This window comes from Mus caroli, unplaced genomic scaffold (genome assembly GCF_978045245.1).
Source record: "Mus caroli unplaced genomic scaffold, Mus_caroli_1 scaffold_2, whole genome shotgun sequence".
Classification (NCBI taxonomy): Eukaryota; Metazoa; Chordata; class Mammalia; order Rodentia; family Muridae; genus Mus; species Mus caroli.
In genome coordinates, this window is record NW_028227257.1 from 145,437,837 (window position 1) to 145,462,736 (window position 24,900).

The following is a 24,900-nucleotide window of genomic DNA, read 5'->3' on the forward strand; positions in this document are numbered from 1 at the left end:
GGTCTTTTTTGGTTCAGCTGGTCTCTCAAACTCCATTGAGCTCCCGATTCTTCTGCCTCCACCTCCCAAGTGCTGGATTGCAGGTGGACATCACCTTTGGCTAATGACACTTCCTTTAACTCATCTGTTGTTGACATGACCCACTTTCTAGTGTTTTAAAATGCTTGATCTAGAGCCATCCACTTTAAGTTACCTCTAAATATTGTCAGTTCACAGTAAGGATGCGTTGCTTTTCAGACACGTGTATTATGTGGATGTGTGCACATAGGTATTGGAGCATGTGTGGAGGGGTGTACTCGTGTGGTGTGCACTCGTGTGGGTATATACAAGAAGGGTGACATGCGTGGCTCATTATCCATTTTTATACTGAGGCAAGGCCTGTTGATGAACCTAGGGCACCCCCACACCCACACCCAGTTGACTAGACTAGCTAGCTAACTTGCCCTAGGGATCACCTGTCTCTCTGCCTCTCACGTATTGAGGTGACAAACGAGCCATGGCCATTCAGCTTTTTATGGGTTTTGAGGACCCAGACTCCAGTTTTCATGCATGCAGGGGCAAGGCAAACACCCTTTGAGCATCTCCCCAGCCCGCTAGCTCTTAATATGCTCCTGTCCTAAAGTGTGAGTTCTATTTGGGGGCTTAGCTGTGCGACTCAGTAGCTTGTGCTTTAGACTTGATTTTCCTGCTTCATTCCAAAGACACTTAGGACTACAGTATCTGTGCCTCCATCCCATGGGTGTCAAACCCACGTGGTTCTGAGGTCTGTTGCTAGACGACACAACATCGGTCCAAGAGTTTTGAATTCATCCTTGATGCTTCCTCTGTCTTATGGTTACAGTCTATTGCTGGCTTCTGGTTTTAGTTGGTCACGCCACAAAGAGCTTCTCTGAGGATCATTAAAACCCCACAAGTCACCAGGACGGGTGCCTTAGTGGCCCCAGTGGGTAATCCATTGCATTGTTAACATGTTTTTTTTTTTTAATTTTTTTGTTTGTGTTATCTGGGGACAGATGTCTCCAACGCATGGGAGGAGGTGTTCTGAAGCACTTTCAGTGCTGTTTGCCCTTGTGATTGTCCTGATCAATCTTTGGCAGTCTTTTAAACAACATTTCATCTAGCCCTTCTCTTGACACCCCACGCATTACAGGGTTTACATCATTAGAATTCTTTAAATCTAATGTTATGTTCTTTGGGACTGCTACTACTCTCTTCTCTTCTCTTCTCTTCTCTTCTCTTCTCTTCTCTTCTCTTCTCTTCTCTTCTCTTCTCTTCTCTTCTCCTTCTTCTCCTTCTTCTCTTCTTCTCCTCCTTCTCCTCCTTCTCCTCCTTCTCCTCCTTCTCCTCCTTCTCCTCCTTCTCCTCCTTCTCCTCCTTCTCCTCCTTCTCCTCCTTCTCCTCCTTCTCCTCCTTCTCCTCCTTCTCCTCCTTCTCCTCCTTCTCCTCCTTCTTCTCCTCCTCCTCCTCCTCCTCCTCCTCCTCCTCCTCCTCCTCCTCTTCTTCTTCTTCTTCTTCTTCTTCTTCTTCTTCTTCTTCTTCTTCTTCTTCTTCTTCTTCTTCTTCTTCTTCTTCTTCTTCTTCTTCCTCTCTCTCTCCTTCCTTCTCTTTGGGTCTCAGGAGCACTTCAGGGGTCCTACTTCTCCTTAGCTTACACCAGGTCTTTTTTCCAAGAGCTAACTTGTTTGTGGTGTCCTTGCTGTTTTTCTTGCCTATTGAAATCATTTCTCAGGCTGGAGAGATGGCTCAGTGGTTAAGAGTACAGACTGCTCTTCCAAAGGTCCTGAGTTCAATTCCCAGCAACCACATGGTGGCTCACAACCATCTGTAATGGGATCTGATGCACTCTTCTGCTGTACATGAAGACAGCTACAATATATTCATATAAATAAAAAGAAAATCTTAAAAAAAAGGAAAGAAATAATTTCTCAGCATAGCACAGTAGAACTCTATAGCAACTCCCCTGCGCTCTCTCTCTCTCTCTCTCTCTCTCTCTCTCTCTGTGTACAAAGTTTTGCTCTATCAAGTCCATCTTGAATTCACTAAGCAGCTCAGACTAGCCTTCAACCCACAGTAATCCTCCTGCCTCCGATGCCTTGCCTGCTTGCCAAAATTGTAGGTGTGAGGCACTAGGGCTGGCTATAGCCTGCCTGAGCATGAAATCCTAGGCCATGATGAGGCTTGCTACTCTTTCTATTGACCCTGCTTTTTGTTAAGCCCTGAGGCCCTGCATGGAGAGGAGAGTTCAGGCAGGGAGCCTCCCAGCTCTGACCTCCAGCACTCACCATGTGCCTCACACAGCACCACAGACAAGAGCTATTCTCACCAGGGTTGGTTAACACTACAGTGTGAGCCAGGATTTGGGTAACAGCTGCAAGCTTTGAAACAGTGTTTGTGATGGTGTTTGTGGACATTGGTAGGGTTTCGGTTTTTATCTCTATCATCAAATGGTTTACTTTACTTGAAAACAAACAAACAAACAAACAAAACAAACTAAAACTTTGTGTATTGCCAATTATTTTTGCCAGAAACATGTTTACTTGTTGGTCTCCTTCTTGGATGATGGAGTCCTGCTGGCCACATTCATGGCTCTGGGTGAACTGTCTAGAAACTGGATTGATGTGTTTATGTCTCTCCACAATGTCAAATTTTATCAAAAGCAATAAATCCACAAGCTAGGCCTACTTCATTGGCTCTAATTCACCAAGTACTGCAGATTTCATTTGGTGCTAATGGCGACTGCCAATCAGAGAGTCTTCTGTCCCAAATCTACTAACTGCTCATGTTATCTCTCAAGCCACATGTTTTGCTTCACACAAAATATGTATGTGTGCTTGTAGGATGAACTAAAACCCAAGCGTCTGGGAGTACCTGTGAGGGAGTTTCTTCACTGGATCATTTGCAATGAGAAGATCTACCCTAAATCTGGGCTACACCTTCTGGTGGCAGCACACATAAAAGGAGGTGGGGGAAGGAAGCTTTTTGGTTTTGCCTCCTTGCTTTGGCTCTTGTTGGCAGGCTCATCTATGCGGACGCTGATGCACTCCTTCACTGGTGTTAGAACCTACTTCTTCAGGATTCCAATGTAGACTGAAGACCAACAGCTCTCTAGGAATCTCCTGGGACTTCTCCCCTAGACTGAGATTTGTCAGACATCCAGTCTCATAGACTAAACAGCTGTTAGCCAATCCATTGAGAGACAGCCTCTGTTTGACTACACAGCCACTTCCTGTAGGTCACTCATAAGAGTGATTAAATCTCTACATTAAAATATCTATATTAGACTCACTAAATCTTGATATACTCAAATACACTCAGATGCATACACACTCCCCCACACAGATACACACACATACAGACACACACACACAGATGCACACACACATACAGACACTCAGACACACATATGCACATATTTATCCTGTTAATTCAGTTCTATTCCTCTGGGGAACCCTGACTAATATATTCTCCTTCATTTTCTGTATCTCATATGAGGAGAATTGCATCATCCTTTGATCTGCTGGTTTTGAGATGTTTGTGGTCCGCATGGGCAATCTGGAGTGGTTTTGAAATATCTATGTGTCTACGTGTTCCTGGTTTAATTTGGTAAGTTCATAAAAGGCAATGCTTCATTTGTGTAAATAAGTTACTTATTCAGCACCTCATGATGTGCACGAGACAGATAGTATTTAGGGGTGGCACACATGCATGTGGAAATTGGAGGACAACTTATCATAGCTTGCTCCTTCTGCTGTGTGGGTCCCAGACATTGAATCAGTCCTTGGGTTTGGCAGCAAGCACCTTTACCTGCTGAGCCATCCTGCTGACCCAGGAGATGGCTGTTTATTGACACAAGTAAGATGCAGACTCACTGCCTCAGCATTGGTGCCCCAAATGGAGAAAACTGCTGGTTGAAAGATGGGGTCACTCAGGACAAAGCCCTGCAGGTGACTCTGCTGTGTGACATGGGATACCTTAGAGCATGTACAGCTTAAAACATTCATCCTTTCTCTCTCTTTTTCATTATTCCTTCACATCTTCTCTCTCTTCCTCCCTCCCTCCCTCCCTCCCTCCCTCCCTCCCTCCCTCCCTCCCTCCCAAGTTCCTCCCCAATGCCCTTTATTTCTTCTGTTTCTACTTCTTTCTGTTTCCTTCATCTTTTCTCCTTTCCTTCTGATGTCATTTCCCTATAATGACTGATGGTTAAGATGAGAGTATCCTGTTGATACAGAACCTCCATCATGCCACACTCCCTTCTTGGGAGTACCTTACTAATGGCTGTGAGTCCCTGGCCTTTTCTGTAAATGTCTCTGACAGGACTGCTCAGATGTGCTGTTCCCCACTGTCTCCTACAGGGACCCAGGCCACCTCTGAGGTACCATGACTAAGTTTCCCTTTTCTAGTGTTCTGCTCATGCCCATTTCTTCCTAGATATGGGTCTCATATTTACCCTGCAGTTCTGTGGAGTTAACACTATCTCTTTTGCGTCTTTATTAAAACACCTCCCAACCCACATTGGATCTGTGAGTTTCCCTACCTGATAAGGAGCTGGGGAAAGGCCTAGGGCAGATCCTAGCTCTGAAAACCGCAAACTTTTGGCTTTGAAGAAGTCACTTCCCTACCTACCTCTCACTTCTGCGTTTGTCTATGAGGGTAAGGCTGGCTGGCTTTGGGAAGCCAGGGCTTTCTGGTTCCATAGAAGAGTAGGATTTCCTTCATCCAGTGTTTCTGTGGGAAGCGCTCACCTAACACTGACCTTGCACTCCTTATGGTTAATTCTGTTCCCCACCAAAGACGCTAGGAGGAAATTTCCCATGTCAGACTCTTCTGGATGGATATTTCAGACTCTCCCAAAGGCCACTCCCGACAAGGAGAATCTGACAAGAGGAAGGACCTTGTTCAGAGATGGGAGAATGCAAGCTGGGAGTGGCTGCTTCACCACAATCAGTAATGACCTTAACTTGGGTCTGCTGTTGGTTCATTACCTGGGGTGACCTGCATACTGATGTGTCCCCAGGAACAGTGTTACAGAGAATCTGTAACTAACAGTCAAGGCATTTACTCAGTCGCAGCTAGTTGTTTAACTTTTGAGAACTTGATGGTTTCTCTCAAAGAATTAAAAACATATCTAAAGCAGACCCATGCGATTAGCTCACATTTTTTTTTTTTTTTTTTTTGGTTTTTCGAGACAGGGTTTCTCTGTGTAGCCCTGGCTGTCCTGGCACTCACTTTGTAGACCAGGCTGGCCTCGAACTCAGAAATCCGCCTGCCTCTGCCTCCCGAGTGCTGGGATTAAAGGCGTGCGCCACCACGCCCGGCTTAGCTCACATTTTAATGAAGCAAATTTAAGTCTAAACAAAGCATGAATTTTTTTATGCCCTTGGCTCTATAAACTGAACAAGTCCACAACACAAACACAAATAAAAACTTTAGCATCAAATTTTTAAATTTTCTTTTCTTTTTTTAAAAAAGATTTATTTATTTATTATATGTAAGTACACTGTAGCTGAATTCAGACACCCCAGAAGAGGGAGTCAGATCTTGTTACAGATGGTTGTGAGCCACCATATGGTTGTTGGGATTTGAACTCAGGACCTTGGGAAGAACAGTCAGTGCTCTTACCCGCTGAGCCATCTCATCAGCCCTTAAAAAATTTCAAATGGCATAAAATCAAGGAACGGATTAAACTTGTGACATTGTGCTTCACACTTACCCTTTTTCTGTATTATATTTTAATTAATTAATTTCCTTATTTTGGATTACAGGTTGTTTTATTAGATCTGGAAGACTTGCTGGAGACGAACTATTCAGCTTGTATTTCTGAACACAGAAGCAGAAGTCTTTTAATTTTATATACCATTTATAACAGTTTCCAACAAAGTATGTTTGCAAAGTGTTCTGTTTCCTCATCTCTTCCACCCTCTCCCCATTTCTTTGGTGGTGCTGGCGTTGAATCCAGGGCCTGGTACAAGCAAGCTATGCGAGTTCTTGTTCACTGGCCTCTCTCTAGTCCCCTTTACTTTGTCTCTCTTTCTTATGTGTTCCGTGTGGAAGAAAAGGCAGGAGAGCAGGTACTAGTGTGTCAAGGAACTAGTGTAGAGATTAGAGGGCAATGTTTTGGAAAAATGTTCTTTCTTACCTTGTTTTTAGGCAGGGATTTTCCTCTGTCTGTCTGTCTGTCTCTCTCCCCTCTCCCTTCAACTCCTCTGTGTGTGTGTTCAGGTGGCTGTGGGAGCCAGAAGGGGCCAGTTGATTCCCTAGAGCTGCTCAAGTGTGGCTGTTGAGAACCAAACCCACAAGTTTCTCATAACTCTTAAGCAATTTTTTTCTTTTTAAAGATTTATTTTATTTATATCACTACACTGTAGCTTTCTTCAGACACACCAGAAGAGGGCATTGGATCTCATTACATATGGTCGTGAGGCACCATGTGGTTCCTGGGAATTGAACTCAGGACCTTTGAAAGAACAATCAGTGTTCTTAACCACTGAGCCATCTCTCCAGCCCATACTCTCTTTTTTTTGGGGGGGGGGGGAGGGGTTTGAGACAGGGTTTCTCTGTATAGCCCTGGCTATCCTGGAACTCACTTTTTAGACCAGGCTGGCCTCGAACTCAGAAATCACCTGCCTCTGCCTCCCAAGTGCTGGGATTAAAGGCGTGCACCACCACTGCTGGGCCAGCCCATACACTTATGCAATTTTAACTGTGGAGCCATTTCTCCAGCCCAAGGCAGAGTCTTTCTTGTTGCTACAGTTTTGATGTGCACTCTAGGACAGTAAGTCCGTGGGCTCTGAGCCAGTTCTCCTGTCTCCCTCCCATATTATTGTGTGTGTGCTGGATTACAGGTGCTAGAATTGAACTCAGGTCCTCAGGCTTGAGTGGCAAGCATTTTCTTTCACCTGCTGAGCATCTTCCTGACCTTCGTCTGTTGATTGTAATCACAATGGATTATCAATCGAGCTAAATCATTTTAAGCCAGGGCACAGTGAAACCACTGAACTAGACCACTTCTGGGGAGAAAGAAAGGCTTATTGGAGATCAAACTGTTTAAGCTACCTCTCAGGGACAGAGGACAGAGGGAGGGGGAGAGAGAAAGAGACTGAGAGACTCTAGGCCTGAAGAGAGGGCTTGGAACCCTAAAAGCCCACCCGCAGTGACTCACTTCCTCCAACAAGGCCACTACTGCTCTAACATTCTAACCTATCAGAGAGTTCCAAATCTTGATGACTAAGCATTCAAATATAGGAGCCTGCAGGAGGGGTAGGAGGTATCTTATTCAAACCACAAGAGAAAAATCTGTGAATCTCAGCAGCTACCCAGGTGAAGAAAAGGAGGAAGACAGGACATTTGTCACCTGAAGGTGGAATGGTTGCATGCGTGAGGCTGGACCATGCTCCCCACCATGACGATGATGGACTAACCCTCTGAAACTGTAAGCAAGCCCCCAATTAAATGCTTTCTTTTTTTAAGACTTGCCTTGGTCATGGTGCCTCTTCACAGCAACAGAATAGCTCTCATGGAGTTTTGGGTTTTTTGTTTTGTTTTGTTTTGTTTTCCTTTGGGACTCTGGCTGGTTTTTTTTTTTTTTTTTTTTTTGGTAGAACTACCACTGTTTTCTCCAACAGTTGTTTATTTAGTGTCAGGGGCAAGGAACTCATGTGTGGAGGCAGAGAACAACTCACAGAGTCAGTTCTCTCTGCCCACCAAGTGAGTTCTGGGGACTGAACTCCGGTCCTCAGGCTTAGTAGCAAGTAAACCTAACTCAAGGACTCATCTGGCCAGCCTTTGTTTTCTTATTTGGAGCAGGGTCCCTAGCTACATCAACTGGGCTAGTTTTGATTTTGAAGCAATCTCCCACCTCTGCCTCTAGAATGCTGGGATTATAGATGTGTGGTGCTATGTCTGCACCTCAATCCCCCACCCCACCCCAAGCAGGATGTAATGGAGCCCCTGCCCTCCAGTAACTCTAAGTATTTGGGAGGTGGAGGCAAGAGTTCAGGGTCAGCCATAGCTTTGTGACAAGTTCAAAGCCAACCCGAGCTAAGCAACGTATTCCCAAACAAACTAAAAAGCTTTGGTAGGTAGGACCTGGAGAGGGCAAACCATGATCAGAACCGTGAATGAAAATATTATTTTAATAAAAACAAAACAACAGCGACAAAAGCTCCTCCTGTCTAATTGACAGCGTGTTCTCAATTGTGGTAACTGAGAAGTGGAAATGAAAGCACTTGGCGCCTCAGTTTACTGTTTGAACTGTGGTTACTAATGAGCTCCAGTGAGCACACTGGCAAGACAATGCTAGGATTGATCTCCAGCAAAGGGCCCATTGTCATGGCTGCCGGTCTACTCAGGGTTATGGTAAAACACCAAGCCTGAGAGCAAGCTGTGGAGGAAAGGGTTTCTTTGGCTTACACTTCCACAGCACTGAATGAAATCAGGACAGGAACCCAAGCTGGGCTGGAACCTGGAGGCAGGAGCTGATGCAGAGGCCATGGAAGGGTGCTGCTTACTAGCTCGCTTCCTAAGGCCCACTCAACCTGCTTTCTTATAGAACCCAGGACCACTGGCATGGGGTGGCCCCACCCACAGTGGGCTGGGCCCTCCCCCATTTGTTACTAATTATGAAAATGGCCTACAGCTGGATCTTAAGGAGGTATTTTCTTCATTGAGGTTTCCTCCTCTCAGATGACTTCAGTTTGTGTCAAACTGGCGAAACAAACTAGCCAGTACCGCTGCATGGCTCCTCATTCCTGAGCCGCTCTATGGGGACTCCATTCTGCTGCTGCTGTGTTCCACTGGGGTTTTCTAAGTTCTGCCGCAGTACTTGGTGAGTATGTAGGCTCTGTGCTTACCTCAGGAACCTTGTGTCCCCTTTCCTTTAGCATAGGACCCTCAACAATGTGTGCAATCTCCGCGACATCAAGTTACAGCTTTAATAAGTTAATAAACTTTAATAAGTTTCTTAGTCTATGACAACGATGTTCAAGGGCTGGAGAGATAGCTCACTGTTAAAGCGCACGTGTTGCTCTTGTAGAATGGTGTTACAGCTCTGACCGAAATAGTGTTGCTAGTGTTACAGCTCCCTCCAGGGTGGGGAGAGTGTTTCCCCGCTGCAAGTGTTATAACTCTGCTCTGGCCCGGCACAACAAGAACCCAGGAAGGTGGTGGCTGCCTTGGCTTGGGGGGGGGGGGGAGAGGGGAGAAGCAGCTGAGACCGAAGACGTTGTCACAGCTTTCCTTGGGGCGGAGCTTTCCATAGAGTTTGGGTTTTTTACTCTGATGGCTGGCCAGCGGGTGGGGGTGGGGGACTGAGAGGGGCGGGGAGGGAACGAGGAGGGCAGTGAGCTGGGTCTGGCCAACCATTAGGGAAGTGAGAGTGGTCTGTGGGCGGGACCTGAGTGTTGGCGTAAGGAGGTCCTCAGGGGAGGGGCCTAGTTACTCACGAGCCTACAGGGGCTTACAAAGAGGACCTGAGTTCTGTTCCCACGCCCACAAGGTGACTCGAACCATCTTGAATTCCAGATCTAGGGTATCCGAATAGTTTCCTTTGAACTTGTAGGACACCCAGGCACACACGTTGTATATATACATACACATATTTGCATGCAAAACACTCATAAAACAAACAAAAACTTTTAAAATCTTATTTTTTTTTTAAACTTTAACCAATGGTGGATATTTTAACAAAAGCAAAATTATACCCCTTTTTCTGGGAATGAAACAGATCCAATTGAGCCTGAGGGTGGAGCAAACCAGATGAGGGCAGATGTGCTTGTTGGGCATAGAGGTATAAACTCTGCCACGATTGTTTTGGGTTCCTTTCTAAATAATTACAGAAGGTCGCAGTGGCTCTGTATAACCCTGTCAGAGGACACCCAAGGCTCAAAGGCCACAAGCAAGCTATGTTCTAATAAGCATCCATGGGCAGTCCTTAGCCTGTAGCCTTTCTCCTTTCTTCCCAGAGAAACACCCGGTGTGGAAAGACCTTCCAGGCTCCCAGGTGTCTGGCTGTAAGCCAGTGTCCAGGAGATCTTTCCTCATTGCATAGGGTGTCGGTTCCCCCACCCCATCACCCAGTACCCCGCCCCCCTCCCCCCAGTTCCTCCTCTGCAACCCCTATCACCACGGGCAGGTCAAAAGACACAACCGGCCGTGAGCGTTTTTTGGTTATTGTTGTTGGTTTTTTTTTTTTTTTTCTGGTTTCAGTTTTTTTTCTGCCTGAGTGGAGATGAAACATCACTCCTCCCACAGATGGGAAAGAGGTGCAGGTAGGGGTAAAGTGAAGGGACACCCAATGCATCACACGTGCATCACGCCGGACGTTGTGTTGGGGGTGGAGGGTGGGGGTGGACTCTCTAGGCTCCCACTCCCCGGTCGGCGCACGCCACTTGCCCGCGCCCTAGGCCGCCGAGCTCTGCAGGGGCCAGAGGCGCGCACCACGCCCGACACACCCGGACGGAGCAGCGGCCGGGTCTCCTACAGCGAAGGGCGCCGCCCGCCCGCCCGCCCGCGTGGTCCTGTCCCCAGTGCAGCAGACAGCTCACACCCTGCCTGCTTCTGCGAATCAGGTGGGTCCCGCCGGGCGTCTGACACTGAAGCCACGCGAGGGCTTCAGTGGGGAGGAGGTGTGGGTGAGCGGGAGCGCCGCTATTCCGGCCCAGCCCTACTACGGTCCTTGCTTTTGTCCTGGTCACTCGATCATTTCCTCTGTATCCACTTCTGAACTCTAGGCTCTGTCCCACCCTGAACAGTGTCGCTGCATCTGTTTGCTTACTGGGGTCTCCCGCCACCTTTCCTCGCTATCCGAATAGCTGATATTCAGGGCAGCACAGGGCAGGGCAGGGCAGCACAGGGCAGGGCAGGGCAGGGCAGGGCAGAGCAGGGCAGATCAGGTCGTGGGACCACCGGTACTAACCAGTGAGTGTAGAAAGCAGGAGGTGTCTTTTCCTGCTGTAGTCAGGACAAGGCGGGTTGGCTCTTCTTCCGGACAAGATGGGAAAGGGGTGCAGGTAGGGGCAAAGTGAGAGACACTCGAATTTGAGAGACAGACTCCTAACAGTGAAGGAAGGACCAAGCCAAAATCAAGCCTGGGCAAAGTCTCAGGCACTAACTTTGCTGTGTTGGGTGATGGGAGGTAATTTCGTCACAACTTTTCAAACCACCTCGTTCCCACTGCAAGGAGACACCATCAAGTGTTTGAAGATGGCAGGGGAACCTCTCAACAAAACACACACACACACACACACACACACGTTTTATTATTTTATATTTATTTTGCATGCAAAGTACTGTGTTTCATTATGGCATTTTCATACATATGCGATTGCACAAACTCTTGAAAATCATCCAAGAAACAGCAAAGCGGGAAATAATGTTGGGGGGGCGCGGAGGAGGGAGAACAGAGACTGGAGAGACTGCTGTCTTCCTTGCTGCGGGGGCCAGGAAGAGGCTAGGAGGGCGGGGATGTCAGCGCCACTAGCTCCTCCCCCAGGAAGGACCCCAGGGACTCTTATTTTTGTGGTTTTGCTTGTCTAGGCCACTATCGGCCCCAGAACAGATCTGCCTGCCTCTTTCATTCGCCCGGAGGTAGATAGGTGTGTCTCAGGAGGCTGGAAATTCTGGGTGGAGCCCTAGCCCTGCCTTTTCTTAGCTGGCTAATACCTTCCTTGTAGACTCTTCTTGGAATGAGAAGTACCAATTCTGCTGAAGACCTCGCGCTCTCAGGCTCTGGGTAGGCAAAGGCGAGGGGGCTCACCATGGCTCGGGTTGTCCAGGGGTTGGGGCATCAGGACTACGGGAGTCTCTGTCTTTGACAGTGCTTCCTTACAGTTATTTTTGGGAGTAGTTGCTTCTTCCTGATGGGAGCCGCGTGCAGGTCCAAGCTATCTTTTGCAAGTAACAGGTGTCTGGTGACTAAATGCAGGGCTGAACACTTCACTTGGGATTACCTGGTTCCAGAGACTTTGAGTATTGGCGCAGGCCCCAAATGGCCTAGGAGGGGTACCTGGAGACCCTGGCTCCTGCTCCTCCGATCTTATTACATAGAACCGATTCGTTTATTTCTACTTTCTGTGTTAGGAACGCCCCAAGAGGATATTTTAGGGAGGCCTCCTGTCCTCATTCCCTGTGATTAGGGCCAGTTTTCAGTGGAATGGCTGAGATCAGAAGGCGGGAGATCAATTGATTACTGTCAATGGCCCCCTGTGGCTGAACTTTACCGGAAGCATTCTGAGTTACAGAGCAGGACTGGCCGCCTTGCACTGGCCATACTGACTCTGAGCAGCCATTTGCCCGGTTTCTGACACTTCTGAGCCAGGGGCTGGTTTTAATTCCTTCTGGGTCTTGGTGAGACTTTTAGTGTACATGGGTCTCTCAGGTTCCCCAGCCTAACAGGATAAGCTTGGCACTGTTGGGTGGATTTATAGAGAAGGAAATCAAAGTTGGGAGAAGCCAAGTCACTGGTTTATGGGTGCTCAGGGATTAGATTGAATCTGAGGTTGGAATGCACTCCAGCCAGCCTCTAAGGCTTGTGAGCTTCCTGTTTGTTTGTTTGTTTGTTTGTTTGGAGTGTGTTTTTTGTTTTTTGGGTTTTTTTTTTTTTGTTGTTTTGTTTTGAGACAGGGTTTCTCTGTGTAGCCCTGGCTGTCCTGGAACTCACTCTGCAGACCAGGTTGGCCTCGAACTCAGAAATTTGCCTGCCTCTGTCTCCCAAGTGCTGGGATTAAAGACGTGTGCCACCACTACCTGGTTGCTCACTTTCTATTCAGCATTTCCCACCATGGCAAGAAAACGACTAAGGAACAGATGGCATGGCTCTGGGGGGTCGAGGGGGGAGTGGGGAAGGGCTGGGGAGAGTGGAAGGGAAGAGGCAGTAGGTGGGGCTGAGCATTTATTTCAACAGGTGCAGTTCAGGTATAAATATTATTTTTGAAGTGAATATGCTTTCTGATAAATAATCAGGAGTCTTTACAAGTCTGATAAATAATCAGGGGTCTTTACAAGTTATTACTAATTTTTAATTACACTCTAATTTACGTACACTAAAATACATAAACCGTAAACATTCTTGGTTTTAATGAGTTGGAAGGTTTTTAGATGGACAGTCCTTGTGTTTGGTCTAGGCTGGTCATTTTCTGAGAAGTGGCTGAGGTCTTGTGTGACAAAACTTTGCCAGGGGATGCAGCACACCTGTCTACTCACCTGGATAGTGAGTCCAGGGCAGACCAAAATACGGATACCACCAAAATCCAACTTGGCGGACCACAGAGCTTTATTGGTGTTATTTATGGGAATATGGGTGAGGGGTTACTTACAGAAGTACACATGACTCATGGAGAGCTGTATCATCAAAGGACAGGTGACAGGTCACAAAAGCTGGGAACCTGGAGCATAGCCTTCAGATAACTCAACAGTTAGAGAGTGTCCTTCCCAAGTAACTGACCCAAGCCTGGTCGAGGCAGCCCAGCTGGTTTCTGCTTCTTCCAGGCAGCTGCTCTGCTCTCAGAGTCTTCTTGGCAGCTCAGCTTCCGTCAGTCTGAGAGGAACTCTCAGTTTTTATTGCTTGCTCTTATAGGGAGGGGCCTAGTGAATCTGGTCAGTTTCAGGGACTTCCTGGATCTGTTTTTTGTTTTTGTTGTTGTTGTTGCTTACCTCTCTGTTTAAGGAACTCCTCTGAAGTACTGAATATTTTAGTCCAGAAAGAGAATGTTACACAAGTCTTGAGTTGTGTGTCTGGGGAAGGGGTGGAGTTCATTGATATAGACACCTGAACCCAGGACCTTTAAATACCCAGTTGGGTTGTTGTAATCCACTGAGTTATACTGTAAGCTCCTGATATTCTATCACTGAGCAATATCCTCTAGCCCTTGTGATGTTTTGAGATAGGGACTTGCTTTGTAGGGCAGACTGGCCTTGGGTTCTCTAATTTTAAGGGAGAGGACAATAGTGTGTTATTATTATAATCTTTGGGACTGATTAGAGTGAAGTTGTGCATAGTGGTGCACACCTTTAGTCCCAGTACTTGGGAAGCAGAAACAGGTGGTTCTCTGAGTTTGAGACAATCCTGGTCTACAAAGTAAGTTCCAGGACAGCCAGCGTTGTTACACAGAGAAACCCTATCTCTGGAGGAGGAAGAGGGGAAAGATGGGGTGGGGAAAGGATGTTATGTCTCCCAAGGCCATAGATATGACTTAGATTCCATTCTATGACTCTAAGAAAGGAGCTCTCCCTTAATGGGCCTCAGAAAAGTGCCCAGACCTCCCCATCTATGGGAGAGGTCCATCTTCAGTGGCTTACAAGCTCATTAATGCCTGTCTAGCTACCTAATATTTGCTCCTGAAGAGTTGAGACCTAACATTTAGGACATGAGTGCCTGGTGGATCTGGGTACTTGCATCTGAAATGGAGGCAGAGGAGGGCTCAGCATCTCCACACTTGCTGACTTTCAGGCCCTTGAGGTAACCCCTGGGGAGCCAGAGAGAAGAAAGTCAGAGGGTGGATCTGTTGTAAAAAGACAGGAGATATGGTAGCGTAGCCCCTGGGGTGAACGGGATCATTACCAAGATCATAGCAGACAGAACTCACTTCTGCCACAGAAATCCGGACACTGTCTTCCTGTGGACTAAATCTGATTTTTGTGGGTTTGTGTAAAACTGACAAAGCACTTAGCAGGATTATTGGGATGCACAGTGTTTTGTTTATGGTCAGGGAAAGCTGTGTTGACCATCTTCTTTTCAGAATGTATAATAGATCTGTCTCTCCATGGCTCCTCTAATCTAGAGGACAGGTAACTTGCAAGAACTTTCAGGACCCTCTGGTAAGTGTCCAATCATCCCTTGCAGTCTGGTTGACTCAGGTAGGGACCAAAATAAGGGCTATTCTTTTAGTCCCTGGATCTTCATGGGCTCTGGTCCAAGGTTGGTTGACTACTCCCCCCGCCCACCCCCTTCCCCCGGAAGGTTACTTAGGACAGTCCTGAAGAGAGGCTTGGACATAGGGCACATTTGATCACTTATACCTTTTATAAGGCAGACAGATCCCGCAGCAGGAGGATGTACATATTTTAATCATTATTTATTTATTTTGATCATAAAGCATTTTTTTCCCTCCCTTTCTTTCTTTCTACTTTATTTTTTCAGGACAGAATTTCACTGTGTAGCCCTGGCTGTTCTGGAACTCATTCTGTTGACCAGGCTGGTCTGGAACTCACAGAGATCCACTTGCCTCTGAGTGCTGGGATTAGAGGCATGTACCACCCTATGATCTGAAAGCTTCAATTACCAGTGATTGGTAACTCTAATGAGTTGAAGTAAACCCTAGGGACACTGTGCAGGGCCAAATCCACTTTTTTCTTTTTTAATTCTTCAGGATCAAGTTTGTGCTTATCATAGAGAGCACATTTGATGAGTGAATCAGCGATCAAGGAGGAGGAAGGCTAGGGAGCCTGTGAACTGTGGCTGGAGCATGCACTTCTAGGAGAGCCTTTTATCCTAGGCACAAATGTGTTGGAGGCTTATGGGTCTAGAGGAATCTCTATTCCCTTTAGGACCCAGTTGGTACATTAGGTAAAGTGTTTCAAGACCTAAAGAAATCACTGGTGTTCTTGATATATTCCCTCTCCAATAAATGCCAGCCACTACCAAAGCAAAGGCCCTAAAACCCATAGGGACAGAAAAGAAAGCCTGGAGATCAAATTGAGAGAAGAGCCAAAGGGTAGGCAGGCATGCATGGGCCACCATCAGGAACCTCCCTCCCCGAGCCTCAGTGTCTGGCCGTCCGTTTTGTCCTTGTTTATGACTCTCCTGTAGATGACAGACACGGTCTCTTTTGCAGGGTCTTCATCTTGCTGTTAAAAGAACTTAGACACAGGTTCCACAGGAAACTCATTTTATGAAAAATTGCAAGAAAAACAACAGGGCAGGCAAGGCATAAATCTTGTTAGGGCTGGAAGGAGCTGGCTAAGTGGGGGAAAGTCAGGCCTTTTGCCATGAGGTCCAAGGTAGGCTCTGCATTGGGGATCTGCAAGCGGCAGTGCGGGAGGCGGGGTGGGGGGGTGGGGGTGTCAGCAGAGAAACACTGATTCAGACAGGGTCACACCGAACACACTTCCAAAGGAAGGACAGAGGAGGGTCTACTGCTGGGTTTCTGTGTCAACTTAACACAAGCTGGAGTTATCACAGAGAAAGGAGATTCCCTTGAGGAAATGCCTCCATGAGATCCAGCTGTAAGGCATTTTCTCAATTAGTGATCAATGAGGGAGGGTCCAGCCCATGGTGGGTGGTGCCATCCCTGGGCTGGTGGTTCTGGGTTCTTTAAGAAAGCAGGTTGAGCAAGTCTTGGAGAACAGTCAGTAAGCAGCACCCCCCTACCACCACCACCACCACCACCCATGGCCTCTGCATCAGCTCTTGCCTGCAGATTCCTGCCCTGATTCCTCCAGTGATGAACTATTTTGGTAATGGCATTTCAGTATAGCAGTAGAAACCCTCACTAAAACACAGAAAAGGGGCAGTTAGATAGACTTTTTATATTAGAACTCAGGAAAGTGATCAGGCAACGAAATAGAAGCAATGACCTTTATTTATTTTAAGTTTTTTGAGACAGGGTCTCACTTAACCCAAGCTGGCCTAGATTATATGTAGTTAAGGATGGTCTTGGATCTCTGACTTCCTGCCTCCATGGAGCGCTGGATGACAGACACTGTGTAGCTCTGAGGATCGAATCCAGGACTGTGTGGGCTAAGAAAGGACGCTGCTAACTGAGCTACATCCCCAGCTGTATGGCTTCTGCAGTTGTCAGTACCCGTGTGAACAACTACCCAAAATGAGATAAAATATTTTCTTCAGGCCTAGAGAGATTGCTCCGATGTTAAAGCACGTGTTCTGCTCTTCTGAGGACCCGAGTTTATATTCCTAGCACTCAAGTCAGGTGGCTCATAAACGCTTGTGACTCCGGCTCCAGGGATCTGATACCTTCCTCCCCTCTGAGGGTACCCGCATGCTTGTGCACACACCCCATATAGACACACACACACACCTCATTAAAAATAATACATCTTAAAAAAGTTATCACCCTAGAAAATACACATTTTCTCCCTCACTGCCCCGCCCTCCCTCCACAATGCCGCCATTTCCTGGCTTTGTTGCCCACTCATGTTTTTTGTTTTTTGCTTTTTCTTTTGCCTGATCCTGGACTTCATGTAAGTAAAATAAGGCATATCTAGTTTATTTCACTCGCACAATGAGTTAAGATTCAATTGTAGTGTGCTTATGAGTAATTCGATTGTTCTATTGTTAAGCCATTTGCTTATCTCTTCTCTCATTAATGGCCAGGTTAGTCCCTTCCAGGGTTTGGGGCTAGCATGCAAACATTCTTGCTAAAGCCTTTTAGAAAGTTGGTGCTCGGGCTGGTGAGATGGCTCAGTGGGTAAGAGCACCCGACTGCTCTTCCAAAGGTCCAGAGTTCAAATCCCAGCAACCACATGGTGGCTCACAACCATCCGTAATGAGATCTGGCGCCCTCTTCTGGAGTGTCTGAAGACAGCTACAGTGTACTTACATATAATAAATAAATAAATCTTTAAAAAAAAAAAAAAAGAAGCCGGGCGTGGTGGCGCACGCCTTTAATCCCAGCACTCGGGAGGCAGAGGCAGGCGGATTTCTGAGTTCGAGGCCAGCCTGGTCTACAAAGTGAGCTCCAGGACAGCCAGGGCTACACAGAGAAACCCTGTCTCGAAAAACCAAAAAAAAAAAAAAAAAAGAAAGTTGGTGCTCATCCAGGAGTGAAATTACTCCCATAGCAGAACTGGAGTTGTTGAGATATGCCCATATGTGTGTGTGTGTGTGTGTGTGTGTGTGTGTACTAGAGTTGGTGGGATTTGTGTGTGTGCGTGCTCTATTCTTGCATGCATCAAGTCCAGAGGAGGATGTCAGGTGTCTTCCTCTCTGTCACTCTCCACCTACTTTTGTGGGGACAGGGTCCCCACCTTAGCTAGACTGACTGGCCGTAAGCCCCTGGGATCCGCTCCTACCGCTAACCGTCCCCCAGCACTAGGGTTCTGGGCACACATGACTGTGCCTGGCTTTAAACTTCACTCTTTATGCTTGTACTGCATACATTTAACCCATGGAGCCATCTCCCTGGCCTGACTGTTGGCCACAATATTCCATACTGATGGCTGATTTTATTTTTCCGTTTGAGTGACTGTCTGACACTGTCACTGCCTTGCTGCCTTGGCTTTTGCCCATTGAATTTTAGGTTTTGAAGGTCAGGGCATGAGTAGGACAAGATATAACATAAGATGGTGATGTACAGGCCCACTGTGGATTGTGCTGGTGATATGCAGGCCCACTGTGGATTGTGCTGGTGATGTGCAGGCCCACTGTGGATTGTGCTGGTGATATGCAGGCCCACTGTGGGTGGTGCTGGTGATATGCAGGCCCACTGTGGGTAGTGCTGGTGATGTGCAGGCCCACTTTGTGTGGTGCTGGTGATGTGCAGGCCCACTGTGGGTAGTGCTGGTGATGTGCAGGCCCACTTTGTGTGGTGCTGGTGATGTGCAGGTCCACTGTGGGTTGTGGTTAGGAAAGGACAGGACCATGGTGGTTGAGTATTTGTTACTGGTGGTCAGGATCTAGGCTGAGTGATTTTTCAGGTCCTTGACAACTCTTACCCAAAAAAGTGAAAATGAGGGTTCACAAGTGGATCTCTGTGAGTTGGAGGCCACTCTGGTCTGTATGGTAAGTTCCAGGATAGACAGGGCTACCTAGAAAGAGCTTGTCTCAAAAATAAATAAAGCCAAAAAAAAAAAAAACCCACAAGCAAAACAAAATATCAAAACCCCTTTGCTTGTCATGGTGGTATACACCTTTAACCCCAGTGCTTGGGAGACAGAGATAGACTGATCATTGTGTGCTCCAGGTCAGCCAGGGTTGCATCAAGAGACCCTGTTAAAAACAATACAGATTAACAAGAAAACCTACAAAGAGTTGATAGATTTACAAAAGAACCAAGATAACTTTCTGGAGGTAGGATTGACAGTGGGGGAGGGGTGGAGTGGTGGGAGGCATCTGGAGAGATGGCTCAGCTGTTAACAGTTCTTGCTGCTCTTGCAGAGGACCTGAGCAGCTCACACACCCACAGCTCACACAGCTTCACAAACTGCCTATAGCTCTAGCTCCAGAGATCCACTACCCTTTTCTGGCCTCCTTGGAGACCTGTGCTTATGTGCACAGTCCCTCCCCCCATGCACATGTATAAAAATAAAACATGGATGGAGCTGGGGGGAAGGGATACCAGGACATGTGAGTATTCTAAGGCCTAAGGGTTTCCTTTTATAGCATTCAAGAAAAGAAGGGCCAGTTATGAGAGGTGTAGTCTGGATGTCTCTGTTTTGATTTACAGATTAGGTCTCATTTTTCTTTTTTCTTTTTCCTTTTTTCTTTTTCTTTTCTTTCTTTCTTTCTTTCTTTCTTTCTTTCTTTTTTTTTTTTTTTTTTTTTTTTCAAGACAGGGTTTCTCTGTGTATCTGTGTAGCCCTGGCTGTCCTGGAACTCACTCGGTAGACCAGGCTGGCCTTGAACTCAGAAATCCACCTGCCTCTGCCTCCCAAGTGCTGGGATCAAAGGCGTGCGCCACCACTGCCTGGCAGATCTAATTTTTCTTATTGCATGTGTTCTTTCCTATAATGTATCTAATTTTAATCATATGTCCACTTAGGGAGATTCTCCCTAAAACGCTATTGGGTGGCATAGTTTTGCCTTATTGCCCACATATTCAAAAGGCAGTTCAAGCTGGATTGGCGGTTCTGTTCTTCCTGCACTTGAATGGGAATTGTCAAAAGCTGGGTGCAGGGGAAGGGCTGAGGGGTTTCTGAGACTGCATAGGAGAGTAGTAGTGTGTGTATGTGTGTGTAGTGTGTCTAGTGTGTGCAGGTGAAGGAACTAGGTTGGCAAGTGCACTGTTGGATGCTAAACTGTCTCCTGTTCTTGTCTGCCCCAGACCAGCTTTAGGCATAGATTCCTGGGCTCCAGAGTTTTCTGTGTTATCAACTAGGGAGTTTCAGACTTGGTTCTTGTAGTCAACAATCTAGGCAGTTTCAGGAATGTTCCTGGCTTTAAATAAGACAAGGGTCACTGGATTAATGATGGTGCTGGTAGCCAAGAGAGAAGACAGGAAGGAGGGCAGAGAAAGGAATGAATTGCCTTCATTGTTAAGTGTTGCAGAACAGTGCTGGGAGGGGGGTGGCTGTTGGGAGAAGGACAGGACAGGATGGGATGGAGAGGTTCCATTGGGCAAATAGATTACCAAAATACACAAAGAGAGGAGGACAGAGCGGAAGGAGCAGTGAGTGAGTTGAATCCCGGAAGCGGAGCCAGCAGAAGCAGTGGCATTTTATAAAAATTACAATTACATTCATTGTATGTGGATGTGGATGGGTGTGTGTGTGCCACGGTGCCTGTGTAGAGGTCAGTGGGCAGTCTGTAGAACTTTGACCTTTCTTCCTGCCATGTGGATCCTGGGACTCGAGCTCAGATGTTCAGGCTTCACAGCTAGTGCCTTAGCCTGCTGGGCTAACTGGCCAGCCCAAGGAACCTGGTTTTCAGATAGTTTCCTGGCTGGCTTAGAAGTTGATACATGGACCATACTGGCCTTAAACTCATAGATGTCCACCTGCCTCTGCCTCCTCAGTTCTGGGATTAAGGACATACAGCACCATGCCCACCTAGCCTAAGAAATAGGTTTTTGAGACAGGCCTTTTCAGTACAGTCTATGTATCCCAGATTAGCTTCAGTCTCTCTCTGAATCCCCTTGCCCCCCATTTCCCAAGCACATACCCCCTCACCTGCCTAAGCAAGTATTTTTGTTATATTTATTTTTTAATATTTATTTTTGATTATATATATGTATCTATCTGTATGTGGTTATGTGCACACAAGTGCAGTGCCTTTAGAAATCAGAAGAGGGCGATAGATCTCTGGAACTGGAGTTACTGACATTGTGAGCTAACATGTGGGTGCTGGGAACTGAACCTGTATCCTCTGGAAGAGCAGCCAGTGCTCTTATAGCTGACCAATCTCTCCAGCTGCTTATTTTTTAATTAGCGTACAAAGCAAGTTTTTTGAGATATCTTTTTTCTTTTTTTTTTTTTTTTTGATAAGATATTTTCTTTATTTACATTTCAAATGCTATCCCGAAAGTTCCCTGTACCCTCCCCCGGCCCTGCTCCCCTACCCACCCACTCCCACTTCTTGGCCCTGGCGTTCCCCTGTACTGGCATATAAAGTTTGCAAGACCAAGGGGCCTCTCTTCCCAATGATGGCCGACTAGGCCATCTTCTGCTACATATGCAGCTAGAGACACAGCTCTGGGGGTACTGGTTAGTTCATGTTGTTCCACCTATAGGGTTGTAGACCACTTCAGCTTCTTGGGTACTTTCTCTAGCTCCTCCATTGGTTGAGATATCTTTATACAAAGCTTTGCTTTCCCCTACTCCTCTCTTCCCTCCTTCCCTTTTCCCCTCCTCCCCTCCTCCCACCCTGCCTCCTCCCTTTCTGTCCTCCCCGCTCCCTCCTCCCCTTCTCCCCATGCTCTCACTTGGACTCTTCTGTCCCTGGTAGTCCCCCTCCATTCCTTTAAACTCTTTCTCCCCTTATGCCCCCTTTCTAGTTTCATACCCTACGCCCACACTTACATAGCCAACACCTAAGCACATAACTACACACACATATATATCAGCTCATGAGAGAGAATGTGAGGTATTCATCTTTCTGAGCCAGGCGGGCTACCTCAATATAATAGTTTCCATTTTCATCCATTTTCCTGAGAATTTCATTTTTATTTGAGGCTTAATAAGATTCCCATGCATATTAGTATACCCTGAATTTTGATGTCCACTCACCAGCCAATGGACACCTAGGCTGAATTTCATCTCTTTGCTTATGAACGGATCAGCTGTCGACACGGGCAGCCAAGGATCTCTGCCTATGACAGAGAGTCCAGGAATGGTAGACCTGGGGCTTGTGGCTGTTTTTAGTTTTATGAGAAACCTTTGCACAGGTTTGCATAGTGGCTACGCCAGTTCCCATTCCCACCAGCAGTGAATAAGTACCTCTCTCGCTCACATCCTTGCCTACAGACATCTGTTGTCATGTGTGTTTTTAGTGATAGCCAATGGCTAGGATGGGAAGGACTCTGGAAGCCATTTTAATTTACATTTACCTGATGGCTAAAGATGTTGAGCACACTAAAAACCAAAGCAAAGCAAAGCATTGGTCTTTTGTGTTTCCGCTTTTGAGAACTGTTGGCTCAGTGGCCATGTATTACTTGGCAGGGCTTTTTTTTTTGGCTTGTTTACTTTTATTCTTCAATTCTTTATATAGTGCAGACAGTAACCTTTGTTTGAAGTACAGGGATTGCTGTACTATGACCACAGAAGGTCTTTTCATGATCAATTGTCTTCTTCAACTTACTTTTCAATGTCTTAAAGTTTTCACTCTAGAGGTTTATTCCTAGGCATATTGTACATTTATTTATTTATTTATTTATTTATTCATTCATTCATTCATTCATTCATTCATTTGTTCATTTATTTATTTATCCTGAAGCTATTGAGAATGGAATATTTCTCCGAATATCTTTCTCAGTGAGTTAATTTTTTGGTATATATAAAAAAGCTACTGGCTTTTATATGTAGATGTTTCTACCTTGCAACTTTACTGAAAGTGTTTCTCAGATCTAAAAGTTTACTGGTGGAGTCTGTAAGATCTGTTTTTTTGTTTATTTGTTTTAAGACAAGGTTTCTCTGTGTAGCCCTGGCTGTCCTGGAACTCACTCTATAGACCAGGCTGGCCTCGAACTCCAAGTGTTAGGCCTAAAGTTGAGCCTCAACCAGCAGGTGGATTTTAAATGTAGGATCATGTTATCTGAGAGCTGGAACCGTCGGGTTTCTTTGTTGCCTACTTTTATTCTGTTTGTATCTTCCTCTTGTCTGAGTGCTCTAGCTAAGACTTGGGGACTACACTGAACATGAGGGAGAAAAGAGTCACCTGTGGGCACCCTTGTTTCACCCCAGAGTTTAAAGGAGATGGTCAGCTCTCTCCCGTGTACTCTTGGCTACAGATTTGCTACATATTGTCTTTATTATGTTGACATATATTCCATTTGTTCCTAGTTTTAGACTTTTCATCATGCAGGCATATTGAACTCTGTCAAGTGTCTTTCTGTATCCCTTAAGCCGATCATGCCTATTTTGCCCTATGTCTGTTTATGTGATGTGTTATATTTATGGTTTTGTATATGTTGAACCAGACTTGCATCCCTGTGATGAAACCAATTGGTCACGATGTGTGATCCTTTCACTTTAAAAAAATAAAAAGAATTAAGACTAAAATAATTATTTGTGTGTTTGCCTGCCTGCCTGTATGTATGTATGTATGTATGTGCACTGTGTGTGTGTCTGGTGCCTCTGGAACACAGGAGAGGATACTGGACCCTCTGGAACTTGAGGTACAGACAGTTGGTAGCTATTATGCAGGTGCTGGGAAGCAGATCTGGCTCCTCTGCAGGAGAATGTTCTTAATGGTTGGGCGATTTCTGCAGCTCCATTAATGTGTTCTTGAATTTTGTTGAGAATTCTTGCATCTCTGTTCATCAGGGAAATTGGACTTTCTTTCCTTCCTTCCTTCCTTCCTTTTTTTCTCTCTTCCTCTCTTTCTCTTGTGTTTTTATCTGGTTTTGGTATCAGTCACACTGGCTGTACAGAGTGATTTTTGTCAGTGTCTCTTCCTTTCCTACTTTGTGGGACAGTTTGAGAGGTACGGTTCTTATGTCCTCCTTAAACATTTGGAACTTGGGGCTGAGCGACGGTGCTCTTCCAGAGGACCAGAGTCCAGTGCCCAGCACTCAGTCACAACACCAATCTGTAACACCAGTCCCAGGGGCACCCAGAGGATCTGACATCCTCTGCTGGATTCCACAGGAACCGCCTGCATGTGGTACACAGACTTACATGCAAGCAGAGCCACTCATACATATCAAAGAAATTAAATTATTACAACAAAAAACATTGTTGAAAAAAAAGTTTGGGATTTAGCAGTGAATCCATAAGGTCCTGAGTTTTTCATTGTGAGGAGATTTTTAACTATTACTTCAATCTCAGTGTTTTAGGTATGTTTAAAAATTTTCAATCTTTGTGTATATGTATGTTTTTGAGACAAGATTTCTCTGTGTAGCCCTGGATCTTCTGGAACTGGCTCTGTAGACCAGGCTGGGCTTGAACTCTGCCTGTGTCTGCCTCTTGAGTGCTGGGATTAAAGGTGTGTACCACCATCATCTGGCTTGTTTCAGTTTTCTTAAACTAGAGATTTTAAAGACTTTTACCTGGGAAGGCCAAGAAAGAGATTAAGCAATACCGAGCTACAGGGAGTTAAGGCCAAGGCAGGGTTTTTTAGAGTGGAAAAGATTAGTAAAATCTAGGTTCATGCTGGGTTTGATGTCACACATCTTTACTATCAGCACTCAAGAGGCAGACGCAGCTGGATTTCTGTGAGCTCCAGGGCAGTCTGGGCTGCATAATGATACCCGTCTCAACTAAATTAAATTAAATTAATCTAGGGGTAGAGATAATGGAAACTGTTGAGACTCCCGTGCTCACAGCTCCTTATGAGAGCATGTGTGCATCTTTATAACCTGGACTTGAGATCTCTGTCTACAGTGTATATCAGCCAGCTAGCTTTTGTTACAGTTGTGCTGTGTAACCAACTCTAGAGCTCTTTTTTCAAGTGATGATTTTTTTTTTTTTCCACAGAGGATGTCAGCTGTCCGTAAGTGCAGAGCCATGGTCTTGTGGTTTTTCTCTAGTTGTCAGTCAACCAGAAGGTTTGTTCCAAAGTGAACTCTTATTCTG

The 24,900-nt window shown here is 46.1% G+C and overlaps 1 protein-coding gene and 1 pseudogene across 6 annotated transcripts in view; both read left to right on the forward strand.

The window, feature by feature from the left end:
• Positions 1 to 24,900, forward strand: part of LOC110290353 (transmembrane emp24 domain-containing protein 9-like) — a 49,273-nt pseudogene that overhangs the window by 17,397 nt on the left and 6,976 nt on the right.
• Positions 10,516 to 24,900, forward strand: part of Ggta1 (glycoprotein alpha-galactosyltransferase 1 (inactive)) — a 67,878-nt gene continuing 53,493 nt past the window's right edge. For 5 of the 6 annotated variants that reach the window (XM_021155949.2, XM_085834980.1, XM_085834979.1 and 2 more), the window contains exon 1: positions 11,600 to 11,728. The gene's annotated coding sequence lies outside the window, so the exon portion shown is untranslated. Of the gene's footprint in view, positions 10,566 to 11,599; positions 11,729 to 24,900 lie in introns of those variants that run through there. The other variant, XM_085834977.1, reaches the window with a different exon arrangement.